Raw genomic sequence first — 15,019 nt, 5'->3', positions numbered from 1 at the left:
TCTTCAACCCAACAGGAGGTAGGTACTATTTCAATTCAGAGGAAATGGTTGTGCAACAAGCAGGAAGAGGGTGGGGCATCCCTCCTGTGAGTCCAAGCAGCACCTTCGGCAGGAATGTGAGCAAACATCTAAGGAAGGACAGGTTTGTGTGATCTTAATGCCAGTTTTAATAAGTGAATAGCATTTTTCGTTTATTTTTTTTTAGCTTTCAATAAGCAAAGCAAAACTGATTCTTCAAATATCATTACCATGTATTTCACCCCCAGAGAAATTCAGAGTCTCCAGAGAATGAATTAATCACCAAATGGCACTAACCACAGATAGAATTTCTCTAGATAAGTAACTGAAAACCGCATTTTCCTCAATTAGAGAAATGTCTGGTGTTATGTTTCTATAATTTATATAAATTGAAACAGTAGACAGAACAATCGCCTGATTTAAACTTGGCTAGTTCCCCAAAGACTTCTTAGAAGAAAATTTGTCATAATTAATTGTCTAATTTTCAGAACTTTGGGGAATACTAAAACTTGGTGACATGAACTATTTAGCTACAAATTTCTATTCTTTTTTACAAATATCTCTCTCTCTCTCTCTCTCTCTCTCTCTCTCTCTCTCTCTCTCTCTCTTTTCCGAGACAGGGTTTTTCTGTGTTGCTTTGGAGCATGTCCTGGAACTCACTCTGTAGACCAGGCTGGCCTTGAACTCACAGAGATTCTCCTGCCTCTGCCTCCTAAATTCTGGTTTTAAAAGCAGGCGGACACCACCACCCACCTAGCTACAAATCTCTTTTTAACCAGGACTTTTATATTACACTGAGTAGAAAATACAAGGCTAATTTTTTTCACTTGGGAACATTTTGGAAAGAGATGCTTGAGAACCAGATAACCCCAGCTTTGGTTCCCTAGCACTGCATAACCTGGGCTGGAGACATGCTTGTAATCCAAGCACTCAAGAGAAGGTGGAGGCAGGGGCATCAGAATTTTAAGGCCATTCTTGGATACTGAGCAACTTTGAGATTCCATCTCAGAAAAACAAAGCAAAACAGCCAGATAAAATTTTGTTTTAAAAAGTTGAAAGAGAATTATTCTTCCTCCTCCTCCTCTTCTTCTTCCTCCTCCTCTCCCTCCTCCTCCTCTTCCTTCTCCTCCTCCTTCTCCTCCTCCACTTCCTCCTCCTCCTCCTCCTCCTCCTCCTCCTCCTCCTCCTCCTCCTCCTCTCTTTTGAGACAGGGTTTCTCTGTGTAACCCTGGCTGCTGGAACTCATTCTATAGATCAGGCTGGCCTCAAACTCAGAGACCCCCATTTGCCTCTGCCTCTGGAGTTCTGGGATTAAAGATGTATGCCACCACTGCCTGGTTTGGGAATGTGTGGTTTAATTCTTTCTTTTTTGTTTTTCGAAACAGGGTTTCTCTGTATTGTTTTGGAGCCTGTACTGGAACTCTCTTTCTTTCTTTCTTTCCTTGAAATTATTTTGGAAATAAATCTGGGATGTTTTATTTGTTAACTCACTGAACTTTGTTTCACAGTATGTACTTATTTGGGTGTTTTTAAAAACAGGATATAGCTCAAACTGGCCCAGAACTCAGAGTCATTCTCTTGTCCTAATTGCCTGAGAATTGGCATTATAGGTGTAAACCACCATACCATGTTCATAGACTGTTTTTCGAGACAGGCTTTCTCTGTGTAGCCCTGGCTGTCCTAGAACTTGCTATGTAGACCAAGCTGGCCTCTGTCTCCTGAGTGCTGCTACTAAAGGCATGTACTACCATGCCTGGCTGGTTCGTAGACTTTTAAAAAGAAGGTTAATATTAATTAACTTTAGCAAAAAACATTGATTTGAGATAATCTAGAGAAACCAAGCACAGCAATGGTATTATACACCTGTAATCCCAGCACTTCAAAACTGAGGCAGAGCTAAGCCGTGGTGGTGCACCACTCAGGAGGCAGAGGCAGGTGGATCTCTGTGAGTTCGAGACCAGCCTGGTCTACAAGAGCTAGTTCCAGGACAGCCTCCAAAGCCACAGAGAATCACCCCAAAAACAAAACAAAACAAACAAACAAACAAAAAAAAACACAAAAAAACAAACTGAGGCAGTAGGATTGCCAACCTAAGCTATAAAGGAAGACCTTAAGTGAAAAACAAACAAACAAAAAACAACTCACAAAACAAACAACCCAACCAATTAAACAACAATAAAAATAAATGAGGGAGATGTAGCTGGCATTCTTGCAGAGGGTGTAGCTAGTTTAAATAACCTAAATCATGTCTTACTTGTCCTGTTTGCTTTATGTTACTACTGTATTTATAGTGGGTTTTTTTGTTTTATTTTATTTGGGAGTGGGTATAGGAAAATTTTATTGTTATCTTTGTGTAATCAACTCAAATTTAAGCAGTAGTTACAAGTCGAATATCTTCCTGTATCATATACCCCAAAAGTGTTTTCTCTTCTTATCAGTGGGACCTATATCAATTTTCTTTTTTTTCTTGAAAAAAGTTTCTTTGAAAAAAGTTTCTTGGTATAATTTGTACACCATCTAGTTCAGTAATTTAGATATCCATTCAGTCACATGCATTTATTCAGTTGTTAGTAGTGAAAGGTTTAGGCATTATGCTGGCCTGCCCCTGTTACCTGGTGGAATCCACTCAGGCAATACCCTGGTCAGCCCAAGGTTCCATGGGAAAGAAGTCTGCACGCAGGTGCAGAGGACCCTTTAAAAGATAGGCCCCTGCACCTTTCTCTCTCTCTCTCTGTCTCTCTCTCTGTCTCCCCCTGTTCCTGCTCTCTGTCCCCTCTCTCTGTTTCCCCGCTCTGTCTCTCTATGGCGACTGGCCATGGCGGTCAGCCATTATCCTGTTCCTCTTCTTAGTCTACCCATTCTGCCTTATAATAAACTTATAGTCAATATGTCTGTCTCAATATTTCTCTTTTTTTCTTCTTTTTAAACAAAAGAATAACATTTTGGCGCCCGGACGTGGAAAGGCTCTGCCCTTATACCTTCTCGAGACCCGCTGGTGGGCACGTGTTAGGCAAGGGCAACCTTACAACCCACTTTCATCTCCGCTTTTCCTGGTACTCCCTCCTGCCTGCAGCAGCCTGAGATGCCGGAATTCAACTTGCGGCTTTTCCAACTAAGTATTTCTGGAACTCACTGATCTGCCTATTCGCTACAATCCGGTAAGAAACCCAAACCGTTCCTATGGGGCAGACCCAGCGCTGTTCAATCTGGGTCCATTTTCCGTTTCGGGCCGGGTGCTCTCAGACAGGGCAATCTATGCATTTTTCGGCCTTGCCCACGGGAAATACATTTTTACGGGATCTTTCGGTTACTGGCAGTGAGTAGGTAAATGAGCGGAGTTCTGCCTCCCAGTGGGAACTTTCTTTCACCTGGGAATGTCCCTCATTGTTCTGTTTGTTCTTTCTCTGACTGTTTCTTCTTGGTTGGCAATGTCTGCTTGAGATGCTCTGAGAGTTTTGTTTGTCTGCTGGTTTTCATTTTTCCACATGAATGAGGTTTAAAACTTTTCTGGCAATTGAAAATGGGCTTACGGGGGTCGCCATCGGCCACATGTGCTAACCTGGGGGCCGCCATCTTGGTCATAACCAGGTGACCTGGCTTAGGCCTACCCACTCAGTTCAATGACTTCCACCGGCAAGCACTGCCACCTGACATCTTACTTTTTATTTCTTTCACTTGTTGGGTGCATTTCCTAAAGGTCAGGCATGGGATCCCGCTCCAGGAGCGGTGCTTTTTTGCTTTTTTCAGTTCGGACTGCTGGGTCCTTTTTCAGTTTCGGGACAGCTGTGTCCCCTTCGGGGCCAGGCCCCTGGCAACTCCCACGGGCAGACGTGCATCCGTAGAGGAGCTTTTTGCCGGTTCTCCACCTGCCTCACCCATGGGAAATGCATAGAGGAACCTTTCTGGTTTCATCCAACAAGCAGGTAAACAGACAAAAGCGGCTTACGGTTGCCGCCGTTTTGGTCATGTGACCTACCTGTAGGCACAAACAGCTTACCTGTCTACCAGATTTTTGATTTCTGCCAGATCTTTTTGCTTTTTATTTTATTTTTGTCTTTTTCTTCTTATTTTATTTTTTGTCTATGATTTCTTCTTTCACTGGCTCTGTTGTTCATGGCTTGTTTACTAAATACTGTGCCTTTCCAGGGCCCTCTGTTTAAGTCTACTCTGTCCCTTTAAATCTCCTGTCTGTTTGCTACAATGTACGGATCAGAGATTACATTCTGATTCCCCCTTTACTGTTATCCAGTCCTGCTTGTCTCTGTACCTGTAATTTAACTTTATACTTATCTAGCTCTATATACAACTTAAATTAAACTATTAAGTCTCATATTTCTAAATTGCTATATATCTTTAAATGATGATAAACATTTAAAGTCTATTCAAATTAACAAAATATTTATACCACTCAGTTTATCCTGTAAGCCGTTTACAAAGGTACAGCTTTTATTACAAAAAAGGTATTTTTTCTCTAACTAAAGGCAAACTTAACTGCTAAGATACTAAACAGACAGCCCTCAAATGCTCAGAGATCTAGAGAATATGGCATTTAAAATGTTTTGTTAAAAAGCTTTTTGTAACAGAGAGATAGGCCAGCTGCTGGCCCCACCCCATTTCCTCCGAGAAGACTGGGCACTGAAGAAACTTCATCTCAGTGACAACGCTGGTCACTGAGCAACCCTGCCCTTCACCTCAACTGGTACAAAGTATTCCAGACCATGGACAAGAGGACAACGGAATCGACTTTCCCGGCGTTGCTTGGGCCAACGGTAGGCGAGTCTTCCCAAAGTCTCTAATCCACAGGTCGCAAGTTATCAGCAAGAAGGCAGGTGTCCTGCAGCCCACTACTATGGATGGAGCACCTTGAGGATGGCTGTCCATGCAGCCTGCTGGCAAGTCTCTGTTATTCTTTAATCATTGATTCAGGTAAAATCTTATCCTTCTCAAGAACTCTGATGCTTTTGACGACTGATAGTCTTGCCAGCTTAAAGCAAAACAGATTCCAGTAACAGGTATTTTAAGGTTTATCTAAGATGTATGAAGGCCTGAGGATAAAAAGGCTTAAATGATGATAAAATGAGTTAAGACATTAAAAAAGGATAAAATATGTTCCTGATTTCTCTATTTCTCATGGTACTGTTCATAGTAAAGTTCAACAATACCACCATATGATCATAACTACAAGGTCAAGATTAAGATGCTTTTCATTGTCCTACAAAAATCTGTCTGTTTTAAAATGGTAATGCTTTTAGCCAAGTTGCTTCTAACATGAATATGCTACTAATGTGTCTAATACTTATGTTTCCACAAACTCTAAGGATTCTTGTAAGTTCCAGGGAGCTGAATCAGATCCAAACAGGTCAGATTCACTCCAGGTAATATTCAATCTTTCCCTGGTCCCAAATTCCCTTCACTCATCTTGGGACTCCTTGGGAACCCCTTCCTCATCTTACAATCTTCCCCTCAAGTGACAGGACCTAAGAAAAAATTTTTTTTCTAATCTCAACCTTGTCTTCTGCTCTGTCAACATCTTGCCAGGTCTAAGAGGCGCCAGGGAGTTGCATACAGCCTGGACTACAATGAAACAACCAGCTTCCCCAGGACGTGGCAGCACCCCAACCTTCTCGGGTCCCCCAAAGATGGTCAACGCCCCCCATGTCAGCAGGAAGCAGTCTTAAGAAGTCGACGCCCTTATTCCTTAACCTGCCATGTCTAAACACCCACCTTTTTTTAATAATAAGTAGAGGTGGGAATGAAAGGTTCAGGCATTATGCTGGCCTGCCCCTGTTACCTGGTGGAATCCACTCAGGCAATACCCTGGTCAGCCCAAGGTTCCATGGGAAAGAAGTCTGCACGCAGGTGCAGAGGACCCTTTAAAAGATAGGCCCCTGCACCTTTCTCTCTCTCTCTCTGTCTCCCCCTGTTCCTGCTCTCTGTCCCCTCTCTCTGTTTCCCCGCTCTGTCTCTCTATGGCGACTGGCCATGGCGGTCAGCCATTATCCTGTTCCTCTTCTTAGTCTACCCATTCTGCCTTATAATAAACTTATAGTCAATATGTCTGTCTCAATATTTCTCTTTTCTTCTTTTTAAACAAAAGAATAACAAGTAGTGTTCTCAGAGTTAGGCCATGTTGTAGGGTATTCATCACAGATGACTGCTCAGGCTTGGGTTTAAGCCAATAGAAAGTATTTATTAGACTACACTGGGTGCCCCTGAGCCTTTCTCGAGGTGAGCTTTTAAGCACAAAGACCATGTTCAGGGTTGGCATACTTCAGTTAACAAGAACAATTAGCCAGAAGCAAAACTACAGAAACTAAAAAACAAGGTTAGTACATTTCAATACTTCCCCATAGCTATATGAACTTTGATGGATTAGGCCTTTGTTTTAGTTTTGGCAGGTGGTGCTGTCTACATGCTGAATTTTATAGCCTGAATGGTACTTCCGTCAGGGAGTCAGCTGTGCTCAGGTCTGGGGAACCTGTTACAGTAACCATCACTACTCTATCCATCTGTCTGTCTATCTATCTGTCTATCTATCCATCCATCATTCATCTATTTGAGAGCTGATGTAAGTACAGACTAGCCTTGAACTCACTGATCCTTTTGCCTTGGCCTCCTAAATGCTGAGAGTACAGGCAAGTACCACTGGGTTCCTCTCTTACACTGAGTTTAAGAGTATTTTCATTACTTTCCCCGCCCCCATTCCCCTGGTCACCAATCTAACTACTAATTTTTTTTTTTTTCTCTATGGCTTTCTGTCTTCTGGACATTTCATGTTATGCCTCTTCGTGACTACTTTATTTAGCATACTGTTCTATTCATGTAGCAGCATTTATCAGCACTTTATATTTTATATTTTATATGGCCAGATAATATCCATGTTATAGTTATACTATACTTTGTTCATCTATTCATTTATAAGTTAATGGAGACTTTTCTTTTTATTTTTCTTTCTTTCTTTCTTTTTTTTTTTTTTTTCTGAGACAGGGTTTCTCTGTGTAGCTTTGGAGTCTATCCTGGCACTCGCTCTGGAGACCAGGCTGGCCTCGAACTCACAGAGATCCACCTGGCTCTGCCTCCCGAGTGCTGGGATTAAAGGCGTGAGCCACCAATGCTCGGCTCAACATTCTTTTAAAACCAATAGTTATAGCATTTATTCTGTAGACAAGATCATGCCAAATGCCTTTTACTGCTAGGCTTTTGTGAATTGGAGAGGACATGTGAAAAATTAAAGTAAGCCCCAGAACCTTTTTGGTACTTTGACCCACCAAATAATGAAGCACTAGCCTGAATCTGGTAAACAAAGTCTGGCTCGAAATTCAGTAGTTGGTCAAAGGAACCAGATGATTGATGACATCTGTCTGCACAGAAATCATCTATAAATCTGCTGGAAACACTATTTTTTTTTTAAAAAAAGAGTAAAAATGAAGATGTTTGTGCTTTTTTAAAAAAGTTGTTAGCAAGTACCACTAGTCATTCATAAAAAGCCAAGATGACTTAGTGGGTGAATGAATGCTGGAGACCAGCTTTGGCCAGGGTGTGGGGGATAGGGAAGCACGAGGGGAGGGGGGGTTTCAGGTTCCAAAGAGGATAAGTGGAGTCAGTGGGAGTGGGGGGTGGGGGGTGTAAGAAGAGAGGGAATCGAACTGAAGGTGAATCAGGATGTCTGCCAGCAACCTTTAATTGAAAAAGGACTACACCTTTATATTCCATAGTTGCACACAGGACTAAAGGGGAGACAAGGGACATGTGAGCTCGGGTGTGGCTTGAGATCAGGGCTTAAGGAATCTAGCACTAACTTTGACAATAGGCACCAGTCATATGTTAATGAAAGGGCCACAAGTTCCTCTTGCTAGAGATAAGAATGACTGCTTTATCAAGCAGAAATTTTCCTCAAGCTCCCAAGAGAATGGAGACCTTTATCCAAATGCTTGGCCTTGGCTAAGGACTTCTAGGGAACAGACACTGTACTACAGTTTCTTAGTCTTACTGTATGGGTCTGTTCCCCTCAAAACACTCCCAAAAGGGAAGGTCTACCAGGTGAGGTGTCTGACAACCTGAGTTTGATCCTCAGGGCTCACACTGTGGAAGGAGATAACTACCCTCCCTCTCCCTCCACACACACAAACAAAAGTTGTCCTTGGACTTCCACATGCACCTCATAACACACACACACACACACACACACACACACACACACACACACACACACAAAATATAAATGTACTTAAAAAAAAGTCAAAACAAGGGAGAGAAATGGCATGTAAGGAAACAGAGCAATGGAAATGCATTATGGTATACTTTGCACTCTAGGGGTGGGGCATAGCTCACAATTAGAAAGTGTGCTTAGTATATGTGAGGCCCTGGGTTCAGTTTTCACACCAGAATATTTAAGAAAGGAAAGGAAATGAGAAAAGATGGAGAAGGAACAGGAGGAGAAGACAGCAGCACAGACCCACAGAGCTACTTGTTCATCCCCTTCCGAGTTGAGTGGTGAGATGGGTTATCTGCCCCAGAACTGGAGCACCACACAATTTTCTCTTGTCCTGCTTTATTATAAAGATTTGTGCACATTTTAAACCAGCTTTTGCACTTTGTAGTACACCACCTTGTCCTGAGCAGCCCCCGCCCCTAATACTTAGTATAACTTTTGTGCTTGGCACCAGGGTCCCTATTTAAAGAAATCCACCAATCACTATAGGAAGTTTATATAAACCTGGGTCTTTCTTCAGATGGAAATGGCAGTCATGGAAATGACTGCAAGGGAGTCTCATCTGACGACCATCTGCCACAACACAGTCACTCCTCATTGTTTTTGATTGCTTTTATTTCAGCTAGCCTTGGGTTTATTTAGCAAATGATTTCATCTACTTTTTCTGATGCAGTAAACAGGCATTTTGAATCTGTACGAATCATGTAAAAACATTTGAATAGGTACATCCTAAGTTATATTGGGGGTAAATCTAGATTTTCCATATAATACAGCCAGTTTATTTAAGTAAGATATACACCTGGTGAAAGGTTCAGGCTTTAATGCTGATCCAATCTACCTCTTTTAGAGACAGACCCCGCCCCCTGACAACAGTCAGGGCACACACACACACACACCACACACCACACACACACACACACACACACACACGCACGCACAGGGACGTGCCATCACCACATCACCCACCATGCATTTACAGCCTTTGTGAGGACTCTGGGCATGCGTGGAACCTCAGTGCGCATGCACAGTCTTCCCTTTAAAAGTTCCAATTTCCCTGCTTCAATCTCTCTGCTTCTTCTTCGCTCTCTCTTCTCCCATCTACGCGCTTTCTCTGCCTCTCTATGGCGACCCGCCATGGCGATCAGCTATTAACTCTGTTTCTCTTCTTTCTTAGTCTCCCTACTCTGTCGGGAGCTTATAATAAACTGGTTAATATGTCTCATCTTGCTGCCCTCCTCTTTTTCTTTATATCTAATTTAAACAAAAACATAACACCTGGAAGACTTTATTGGGAATGAACCCAGATCAAGTCACATGAGATACCAAGAGACAACACTTAGGAGGCAGAGGCAGGAGGATTGCTTCAAGTTCCAGGCCAGCTTGGGTTGAGGCCTTGTATCAAAATAAACATCTACATAACCCAAAACAGAGAGTGGAGGAGGGAGACGTAGTTCAGTGGGTAAGGATGCTTGCCAGCAAGCCTGAGTTTGCCACACAGTAGAAGGAGAGAATGTATTGCCAGGTGACCTCGGGTGAAAGGATAAAAAATCAAAGGTGATGTCAGCTATCTCTGTGGGTTCTTGATGGGCACCTCCCCCCCCTTAATTTATATGTATACCTGCAGACCAGAAAAGGGCACCATTTCTGACAGAAGAGCCACTATGTGGTTGCTGGGAATTAAACTCAGGACCTCTGGAAGAACAGCCAGTGCTCTTAAACTCTATGCCATCTTTCCAGTACCCTTGGCTGGCACTTTTAAGGAGTGCATACACTGTAGAACTGATGGGAGAAAGGCACCTTAGGACAGGTGATGATGTAACTACTTTGGAGACAGAGGCAGGCTGCTATGGAAGCAGAAACTAACATTTGGATTGCCACACTTGTGAACACACACACAAATAAATAAATAAATAAATAAATGTGGAGAAAAAGGAAGGAAGAGATAAAGTGAGGGAAAAAAGAAAAATGGGGTGAGTATCTTCCCTATCCCACAGGATTACTGTGAAAATAAAATGAGTTAATATGCAAAGCACCTAGAAAATGCCAGGCAAATTTTAATCTTTATATTATTGCTTAACAATTACCATAAAGCTAGTGGGTAGGGATAATACATGTGTATTTGCTCCTGGTTTCTCTGGGTTAGAAGCCTGGGCCTGGCTCCGCTGGGTAGCATGCTGAAGGGTCTAGACTCAGCCAGGTAAGGATTTACTTCTGTTCCTTCAAATTTTCATTGGTAGAATTTATGGTAATCTGTATATTGAAAGCCAGTGACTGACCAGGTGGGTTGGTCCATATCTGTAATCTCAGCAGGGTAAGGAAAAGAATCCAGAGTTCTGGTAAACCTGAGTTACACAGAGACACTCTATCTCAAAAACAACAACACCACCAAAACCAAAAAACCAAACCAACCAACCACCACCACCACCAACAAAAAGAACCACAAAATCAAAAGCAAACAGACAAACAACAAACACTATACAAAAATAGCAGCTGGAAAGAAATGATCTTTCTATTCTTGTTTTTGTCCTCAAAGAATGCCTATTCTGTTTATATGTAACAAAATGTAGTGTGTGTGTGTGTGTGTGTGTGTGTGTGTGTGTGTGTGTGTGTGTGTGTGTGTGTGCATGGTTGTGTATGTTCAGGCTAGAGGACAACCTTTGCTGTCATTTTCAATTCCTGTCCACCTTGTTTTTTGAGGGTCTCTAATTGGCTTCACCAAGCAGGCTAAGCTGCTGGTCATTAAGATTAATCTATTTCTATTCCCCCAGCACTGGGATTATAAACTCAGTCAAACAAGTCTGCCTTTAAAACAACAACAACAACAACAAAACAAACAACAAAAGTAAAACCATGGCTTCTGAGGGATTGAACTCGGGTTCTTTTTTTTTTCTTTTTAAGACAGGGTTTCTCTGTGTAACAGCCCTAGCTGTCCCGGAACTAGCTCTGTAGACCAGGCTGGCCTCAAACTTACAGAGAACTACCTGCCTCTGCCTCTCTAGTGCTGGGATTAAAGGAAGGCGTATGCCACCACTGCCCAGCTGGACTCAGGTTCTTATGTTTGCAAGGCAGACAATTTACTGACTGAGCTATTTACCTAGCCCTGAAATCCTTTTCAAGATATATAGTTCAATGAGTTTTAGTATTTGTGCAATTATACTATCATCAGTAATTCCAGAACATGTTCATCACTAAAAAGAAACCCTATACTTAATAGCACCCACTTCCTAATCCTTCCTCTCTTAAACTCTTGCAAACCACCAACCTTCCTCTGTTATGGATTTACCTTTTCTGGACCTTTTTTTGTTTTGTTTTGTTTTCAAGATAGGGTTTCTCTGTGTAGCCTGGTTGTCCTGGAGTTCTCTGTAGACCAGGCTGGCCTCAGAGATTCACTTGTCTCTGCTTCCTGAGTCCTGGATTAAAGGTGTGCCTCTTTTCTCATTTAACATAACATTGTAATGTTTCATCTGTGTTTTAATGTCAGTACTCAATTTTTTTGTGGCCAAAAATTATTCCATTGTATGGCTACATAGTATTAAAATAAGTATTTAGACTGCTTTCAATTCTTTACTATCATAAGTATCACTATAATGGATATACTTGAATGTCTATAATACAAATGTGTACATTTTTAGCTTAGATTTCTAGAAGTAAAACTGCTGGGTTTATGCATCAGTAACTAATATTGTTATTGCTGAGCTATACTACTAATAGTCTATCATTGTTGGTGTGTGTGTGTGTGTGTGTGTGTGTGTGTGTGTGTGCTGTAGCTGTGTTGCTGTGGCTGGTCTTGAACTCCTGCCTTATGCTCCCCCCATCTTAGCCTGGGGAATAGATGGTAATACGGTTACACACCACCAATATGTGGCTCTTGACCTTCAGTGTAATGAAGGGAGATCAAATGACATATGAGGAAATGCATGGGCTTTTGGAGGCAAATTACAGAGGTTAGGAACTTGGTCCTGGTTGCTTATATATTAGGTAGTAGTAAGAAGATAACCACTCTTATGGGGGCATTCTCCTACAGACTTTACAGCAGGCAGGGAAAAATGATCCAGGAAGAGAAAAGAATGAAACTTGGCTCAGCCCAATTTTGTTGTAACCAGTGCTGGACCAGGACATCTAGAGTCTGGCCCAGATCATTTTACTTTAGCCATATTTAAGCACAGTACAATTTTGAAAAAGAGTGTTCAGATAACAATTAACTCATCCCTAAGTGCACAACAATTTAAGACATGTTTACATTGAGAGTCCTTACAAAGGACATCTGGCTTCTTTCACAAGAATGGTACCACTGACTCAGAGATAGTGCCCAAGATTTAGGTCTAGGGAGTTTGACTGAGGTAAACATAATGCCTGTGGGTGTCAGGATTGGCCAGGCCCTAAGACAACATCGAAGTCACTTAGACTATTGTAAAGCACCAGTGACCTCACTTGTAAGAGTGGGTTTTATGGCCTAAAAGCAATGCTCAAGAGTTAGGGGAAAAGGTTTTGGATAAGCAAACCATAAATTCTGGCAGATAAGGGCAGAGCCTGTCTCATCAGGCAGAAAAGAACCGCCAGGTTATAAAAGCGACAGCACTCTGTCTTAGTTTGTTCATCTCTAAAACAAAGGTAACAGTGTCTTCTGTAAGGCTTAATCAGAAGGTACAGTGATACCCTTAGAAGGGTCCCTCACAACTCTTCCTCTACCACCACTACCTCTTCATCCTCTTTAGTTAAATGCTAAACCAGAGCCTCGGGGATTAATCCTTATTACTAGATTGCTGTGTGATCTTGAGCCATTATAGTTTTCCCTTTTTAAGACAAGGAGTGGCAGCTGGCAGTGGTGCTGCACTGCTGTGATTGTAACCAGGGGAGGCTGAGGAAGGAGTTCCATGAGCTCAAGGCCAGACCCCAAATCCAGTTCCATCATGGGCTACAAAGCAAGCTCTCTAAGAATGCTTGCCTAGTATGAATGAAGCCCTGGGTGATATCCCACCCAATGGATAAACTGGGTGTGGTTCAATCCCTAGTACCACATCATAAACTAGATTCGATGGTGTGCTACTAGATTCTGCATGAGAGGAAATACATATTTGTCTGATATATATATATATATGTGTGTGTGTGTGTGTGTGTGTGTGTGTGTGTGTGTGTGTGTGTGTGCATATGTATATGAGGGGGGAGGAAGGAGAGACACGTGGAAGCAGGAAAGACTATTTTAAAGAAGGAAAGAAGAGAACTGAGAGGAAGTGGAGAGAAGATGCAGAGGAGGGTAGGGGGGAATATGAGCAAAATATGATATAAATGTATGAAAGCATAATAAAACCCATTATTTTATACACTAACTAGAAAAATTAATTAACAAAAATGTAGAGTTGAACTAGATGCATATGTTTGCAAATTTACAAAGGCAACTGTGGTCCCAAAATTTAATTTCCCACTGTTTACTATTATTCTCTGGTTTTTTTTTTTTTAAGATTTTATTTACTTATTATGTATACAACATTCTGTTTTCACATCAGAAGAGGGCACCAGATCTCATAACAGATGGTTGTGAGCCACCTTGTGGTTGCTGGGAATTGAACTCAGGACCTCTGGAAGAACAGTCAGTGCTCTTAACCTTTGAGCCATCCCTCCAGCCCCCTATTCTCTGGTGTTTTTGCATTTCTGCTTTTCCTACTCTGGCTTCAGAACTATATGCATCTGTGGTAGTACCCCTCCCTCCACATATCCCCACCGCCATGTATACAAATATAAACCTGTAGATGGATTTTTTTTTTTTTTTTTTTTTTTTTTTTTTTTTGTATTTTGCTATGGCTTTTCTCACGTGGGCGGGATTTAGCAAATTTCTGCCCCTTTTTCTGCTCCTCCCAGAGGGGACTGTTTATTCAATATTTATGCCTAAGCCTAGCTGTCCCTATAGATGCTAGACTTAGATCCACTCTCCACTGAACTGTAAATTTGACAAAAGTAACTATGTCTGTTTGCTTGCTCCAGAGTCTTCTCCTTGTTACTTCACAATGCTTGGTCCCAATAAGCAACTGACAAATAATATTTTTTTTAAAAAAATTATTTTATGAGCATTGGTGTTTTGCTTGCATGTATGTCTGTGTGAGGGAGTCAGAACTCTTGAAACTGGGGCTACAGTCTTGAGCTGCCCTGTGGGTGCTGGGAATTAAACATGGGTCCTCTGGAAACAGCAGCCAGTGCTCTTAACTGCTGAGACATCTCTCCAACCTGACAAATATTTCCAATATTGACTGTTAGTAGCTTTATGCAATGAAATTTAAAATTACTATCCATTTTACTTATTTTAATATGGGTGTTGTGGCACATACCTGTAATTTCAGTACTGAGGAGATGGAGGCAGGAGGATTAGGAATTCTAGGACTGCTTGCTGTACATGAAACCTTAGCAAAAAAGAAAAACAAAAGCCATATTATATTTTAGAGCTTCCCAATTTAAAAGTATAAATTATAACCCTGAATTCACCAATTTTCTAAAATAAATGTTGCTTTGGGTTAGAACAATACTTCACTGGTCTTAGTTTTAAGAATTCTTTCCCATCAAACTCTGGTTGTCTATACATAGACAAGGATAGCTGGCTTTTGCTGAGTGGATTATTTAAGAGAACACCAGCATGTAATTAGTTTCCACTTAACTTTTAACTTGATACAAATGAACATGTGGGAAAAAGGTTACCATATAAGGAGTACAAAGTCTGAGTTTTTGATATTCTTTCACATTAGGGATTGATCCCATCTATCTATCTATCTATCTATCTATCTATCTATCTATCTATCTATC

This window comes from Cricetulus griseus (genome assembly GCF_003668045.3).
Source record: "Cricetulus griseus strain 17A/GY chromosome 1 unlocalized genomic scaffold, alternate assembly CriGri-PICRH-1.0 chr1_1, whole genome shotgun sequence".
Classification (NCBI taxonomy): Eukaryota; Metazoa; Chordata; class Mammalia; order Rodentia; family Cricetidae; genus Cricetulus; species Cricetulus griseus.
This window is presented reverse-complemented; position numbering follows the sequence as displayed.